This window comes from Dasypus novemcinctus, chromosome 3 (genome assembly GCF_030445035.2).
Source record: "Dasypus novemcinctus isolate mDasNov1 chromosome 3, mDasNov1.1.hap2, whole genome shotgun sequence".
NCBI lineage: Eukaryota > Metazoa > Chordata > Mammalia > Cingulata > Dasypodidae > Dasypus > Dasypus novemcinctus.
This window is the reverse complement of record NC_080675.1, coordinates 109,547,005-109,553,104: the sequence shown is the minus strand read 5'-3', so window position 1 is coordinate 109,553,104 and position 6,100 is coordinate 109,547,005. Positions and strand designations below refer to the sequence as shown.

At 40.0% G+C, this 6,100-nt stretch overlaps 1 long non-coding RNA gene across 5 annotated transcripts in view; it reads right to left on the bottom strand.

Annotated features, from left to right (window-relative positions):
* Positions 1-1,024: 1,024 nt before the first annotated feature.
* Positions 1,025-6,100, bottom strand: part of LOC111766206 (uncharacterized) — a 70,549-nt gene continuing 65,473 nt past the window's right edge. For all 5 annotated transcript variants that reach the window (XR_009185063.2, XR_009185064.2, XR_009185065.2 and 2 more), the window contains 2 exons: positions 5,275-5,577; positions 1,025-2,052 (listed from right to left, as the gene is read on the bottom strand). This is a non-coding gene — a long non-coding RNA (uncharacterized lncRNA). The remainder of the gene's footprint in view (positions 2,053-5,274; positions 5,578-6,100) is intronic.

Genomic DNA, 6,100 nt, shown 5'->3' with positions numbered 1-6,100 from the left:
GACCTTGTGATGAGATTACTTCAGTTAAGGTGTGTTCTACCTCAATCAGGATGGGTCTTAATCTTATTACTAGAGTCGTTTATAAGCAGAATAAAATTCAAACCCTGAGAAAAAAAGTCACAGGGAGCAGCCAGAAGCTGAAATTAAACTATCCCAGAAAAGAAGGGAGAGACCAGGAAATGCCACATGTGCCTTTCCATGTGACAAACTGAGGACCAAGGATTGTTGGCAGCTAGTCCCTTGAAAACAGCTTGATTTGGATTTTTCTTTTAGCCTCAAAACCGTAAGCTAATAAATTCTCATTGTTTCATCTGACCCATTTCTTGATACTTGCTTTGAGCCGCCTAAGAAACTAAAACACCCCCAAAATAAATCCCTATACCCACGGGCAGTCACTCCCCATTTCGCCCTCCCCTGACCTCTCATAACCATAAGTCTATGCTCTGTCAGTATGGATTTGCCTATTCTGGACATTTCATATAAATGGGATTATATAATATGTGGCCTTTTTTTGTCTGGTTTCTTAGCATGTTTTCAAGATTCAGCCATGTTGTGGCATGAATTGGTGTTTCATCCCTTACAATGGCCGAATAATACTCCATTCTATAGATAGAGCACATTTTTATCCATTTATCAATGACAGTCATTTGGGTTGTTTTGACATATTGTCTTATTATGAATAATACTGCTAAGAACACTGGTGTTCGATATTCTGTGTGGACATATGTTTTTAATTCTCTTGGGTATATATGTAGAAATAGAATTGCTGAGTCATATATTTGGTCACTATGTTTAATTTTTTGAGGAACTGCCAGACTGTTTTCCAAAGTGGCTGCACTGTTTTACATTTCCACCAGCAATGTATGAGGGTTCCTTTCTCTCCACATTCTCACCAGTATTTCTTATTGCCTGTCTTTTTTATTATAACCAACCTAGTGTGTGTGGAGTGGTATCTCATTATGCTCTTAATTTGCATTTCCTTCATGACTAAAGATGAATATTTTTTCATGTTTCTAATGGCCATTTATATATCTTCCTTGAAGAGAGATCTATTTCAAACTTCTGTCCTTTTTTCAACAGCATTTTTTTATTAGAAAAGCTGTAGGTTTACAGAAAAAATTATGCATAAAATTCAGAATTCTCATTTACCACCCTTTATTGACACCATGCATTAGTGTGCATTACTCATTTTTTAATTTTTTTTTACTTTTTTATTGAGTTATAAATGTTCTTTACATAGTCTCAAACTTCACTTTTACTTGCATTTTAATCAACTGATAATCACAGGAATTTCTTCTTATAATACAATTGGCAGAATATTGACTTCCTGCAGTGCTTTTAAAGTTAGAATAGCCTTTGTCCTGCTTGGCAATGAAGCTTTCTCTCTCAGTATTTTCTCTTATGTGCATGCTTTCATCTGGCTATGTTCCCTGCTTCTTTCTAAGAAAAAGAAGGTTTGAAGGCTATTTTTGGAGGGTGAAAAGTGTCATTTCTTAATTGGATCTGTATTTGTTTGTATTGATGTGTAACAAAGCACCACAAATTTAGTGACTTAAATCAGCACATTTATCATCACAGTATGCATGGGTCAAGGTCTTGGCATGGCAAAGCTCAGTCCCATGCTCAGGGACTCACAAGGTTGCACTTAGCTGGGTTTCAATCTCATCAGAGGCTTGACTAGAAAAGATCCTCCTTCTAAGCTCCTTCAGGTTGTTGGCAGAATTCATTTACTTGCAGTTGTAGAACTTGCCTCTGCTTGCTTCTTCAAAGCTAGCAAGAAAGAAAGAGGCTTTCACCTCAGGGAGGACTCCAGTCCCCCTTTTAAGGGTTTTCACCAAGTTAGGTCAGCCTCACGAAGGATAATCTCCCTTTTGCTTCATTCAAAGTCAACTGATTTGGAACTTTAATTTCATTTGCAAAATCCCTTCTACATTTGCTATATGCTGACTATAAGCAAGTTAACAGATTCTACCCACACTGGAGGAGAATGGATTATACAAGAAAATGAGCCATTAGGGATCATCTTAGAGGATGTCTGCCACAAAATACAAGCTGAAAAATAAGAAAAAAGAAGCACCATGAGGTTAGCATTAGGGTTATGAGGTTTTTTTAGGTAACATTACACAGCGTTATATAGTTTTCCTGGTTAAAACAGCTCCAAAGTTGTTCCTCTTTTACCATTTTCACCCAGTAACATAAAAGCTATAAAACAAATATCCGTAAATGACAGTGTAGGGCACCATGAAAATATTTTATAGCAGTCCTAAATACTATAATGACCTGACTGGCACTACACATATTTTCATCAGCCCTTATTTTCTATAATTATCACATTAATAGTGATAATGAGTTACTGCACATATAGTGCTTTCTGTGGTCCAGTACATTATGCATATTAATTTGTTTAATACTTACAATGAATCCTAGAAATAGGTGTTGTTATTATTATCCCTGTGTTCTACATAAAGGAACTGGAGAGAGAGGTCCAGTGATCATACCATAAGAAGCAGACCTGGGATTGGGCCCAGGAAGTCTGTACTATTATCTACCTTGCTTTCTGCCTATCAAAGAGGTGAAGCTTAACCCAGCAGAAAAAGTGTGACTCCGGGGTCATCAGGCCCCTCATTCCACACAGAAACTTAGGTCTGGACTTTTCCACTAGCTCAGTGGTGTCCATGAAAACAGGCATCAACAGAGGGTTTACAGAAACCGACAACTAAGAAATACAAAACCAAAGAAAAGAACGCAGTTGAGAATATTAGCAGAGCACCTCAGAGGTCCGTTTTATAAGCCAGCTTTTGTCAGAGGATAGTTCTGCTGACTCAGCCTGTAGTCTTAATGTACAAGTACACAAAGCATCAAATCATTCGTTTAACTGGTATGTTATATTTTTTAAAAGCCAATTATGTTAGGCGCTGTGCTGTGCTCTGTGAGCACAGTGGAGAAAAATGTCACAATTTCCTCTACATGGAGATAACATTCCAGTGCGGGGAAGTCACAAAGCCGAAACAAGTGAACATACATAAAAGAAGAGGGAGTAGCAATGCTTCAACATGGGTTAATTGTAACAAATGCAGCATATCAATGAAAGATGTTATTAATGGGGGAAAGTGTGGGAGGGGAGGGGGTGGGGCATATGGAAATCCCTTGTATTTTTGATGTAACAGTTATGTAATCTAATCTTTAAAAATAAAAATAAAAACTAAAAAGGTTGAGCACACACAAGCATGTAGCAAAAGATATGAGAATATGTGAGACCTGCATCTCAAAGCTGAATCCATAATGCCATGTGTGTTAGTCAGTCAAAGGGGTGCTGATGCAAAATACCAGAAATTGGTTGGCTTTTATAAAGGGTATTTATTTGGGGTGGGAGCTTACAGATACCAGGCCATAGAGCATAAGTTACTTCCCTCACCAAAGTCTATTTTCACGTGTTGGAGCAAGATGGCTGCCAACATCTGCAAAGGTTCAGGCTTCCTGGGTTCTTCTCTTCCAGGATCTTGCTTCTCTCTGGGTTCAGGGTTCCTTTCTTCCCAGGGCTTGCTTCCTCCTGGGCTCAGAGCTTCTCTCTTCTTGGGGCTGGCTTCTATTTCCTCTATGAGCTTATTTCCTGGGCCTCCAGCTTAAGGCTTCAGTATCAAACTCCAACATCAAAAACCCTCTACTTTGTCCGTTGCCATGCCTTTTATCTGTGAGTTCCCACTCCCACCCACCAAGGGGTGGGGACTCAATGCCCTAATGACATTGCCTAATCAAAGCCCTAATCATAACTTAATCACACCCGGGTACAGACCAGATTGCAAACATAATCTAATATCTTTTTTTGGAATTCATAACCATGTAAAACTGCTACACAATGTAAAGGTTCCAAATATTTCAGAAATGATCAGCACTTTATTTTCAAAATTTGAACTGTATAGAGAAGCTATCCATTTGCAACGTGATTGTGTTGCTCTGGTTCTCCAGCACAGCTTCCTCTGAACTTCTTTTAATTGTGGCTGATGCTTCTGGTTGAATTAAACAATCACATTCACATGTATGTATGTGTTTATGGGACATTGTTACAAACCAATGTCTTCCAAAGAACAGAGAAGCAAATCCTGCAGGGAGGATCTTGAACAGAATAGAAAATATGCCCTGCTTAAAAAAATCATACTGATTTGTGTTTAATTCCAAAATAAATATATGTTTATATTTAAAACAAAAAGGAATTAGGGTAGCCATAAGTGGTACATCAATAATAAGAGATGATGGTCAGGACTGCTACCCAGGGTTACTTAGTCTATAGAAAAATTGAAAACATGCCAATCTGTCAAGTGTTATTGGCATAATTAATACTTTTGATCTTGGGAGAAGAAATACCTACAAGGAAACTAATTAGGTGGAGCAGCTTCCAACTGGTTGCTGAATTCAAACAGGCCCTTGGGCATCTTCACCACTCTCAAGGCCCTGCTTCCACCCATTTCTGGCTGATTCCACCCACTAGTCCCTTTATTGTGATCGCACATTGTTTCAAATAATCACCAGCCTCCAGGGTGAACCCACTGGAACTTGTTGGCTCCAAGATTCTTCTCAGTCACCCATTCCAGGAGTCCAGTTATCTCAGTTCTACTTATTAGTCCTTGCACAGGACCTGGAGTGTGAACTCTGACCTTACAGGGTTCATTTCCTTCCATATGGGGTCACTTGAAACTGACATTTCTGAACATCTCGCTTCTTCTCCTGTGCAGGTCGAGAGCCATCTATTACACAGGCCACATTTAGTGGGACCTATAGGAGCAGAACTGGACTTTTATCCAACAGACAGTTAGGTGGGGTTATCTTGACCCTGAATTTCTAAACCAAACATGGCCATCCAAGCACCCTGAAGCCAACATTTGGTTACCCATACATTCACTGACAGACACAAAACTGAGCTTTAGGTTTTCCATTACCGTTAGGAGCAATTCTTCTGACCTCTTCATTCCCACACTGACTTCAGCATTTTGCCTTAGTCATACACTTTTGGCTTTACCTCTCATTTCTGGTCCTTTGGAATTGATAACAGATTTGGGCTTTCTGGATATTGACCCTCAAGCTCCCTTCCTCCCTTATCTAGGCTCAACCTAACCCAGCTGCTGCCCTTGAGAGCCGACCCTAGCTAGGGCCAGCCCATCAACTATCCCAGAATGGGCTTTCTAAGGTCATCTCAAAAAGTGAGGATTGAAGGCCAGAAGGTGAGAGATGGAGCCCAGCCCTCTTCCTCTGACACCTGAACCAAGAGGCCAAACCTACCTGGGTTCAGATTTAGAAGTATGAGTCTTACAGCCTGACTCTCCACAAAGTGTCTTCAGCTGCATCCTCAAGCTCCTCTTCAGGTAATTAGATCTAAGAGTGAGTGGTCCAGATTAGGTCACCAATGAGGAGGTCAAATAGTTTTGGTAAGTTCCAAAGTATACCTGGTAGCACTGCCTCACTCTCTCTTCTTCACGCCTCTTACCAGACTTCCAGATGCTACCCACTCCTCACAGTCCCATTGTGAGTGGGGCCAAATCGTGAGCAGTTAGCAGTCTCCTCAGATGACTCTGATCTGCTGTCCTGTGGGAAATTACCATGTTTAAAGGAAGATGGGAAGAGATCTGAGAAGCAAATAGACAAAAATCTTAAGTGGTCTCCTAATGCAATGAGAAGCATGATCTTCAACATGCAGGCTTAAATATCTCACCTCAGCTTATATTTTTGGAACAATTCCTCTGGGTAATCCTTTCAGAGGATAAAAGTTCCCAGGAACCCACACTGCTATTGTGGTACTTTCTTAAATGATTTTAGTCAGCAGTTATAAGACCTTGATTTCTGGTCTAGCTTTTCAAACTAAAGAGCTGCTCAAAACAAGTTGATAAACGTTCAAGGGACATGAAGCCTATGCCAAGAACCTTTGATTCCACTATAATAGGAAAGGAGTAGAGGGCTCTGTTTTTCTTCAGAATTCCTCAAGCTGAAGGCATCATCAATACAAAACACTTTGGTGGGGTCTTAGGCAGAACTTTCCAAAACAGAGCAATTTCCAAGTTATAAACATGTTGGCTCTTTGGAAAATGTGAGAATCTCTGGTCATCATCAG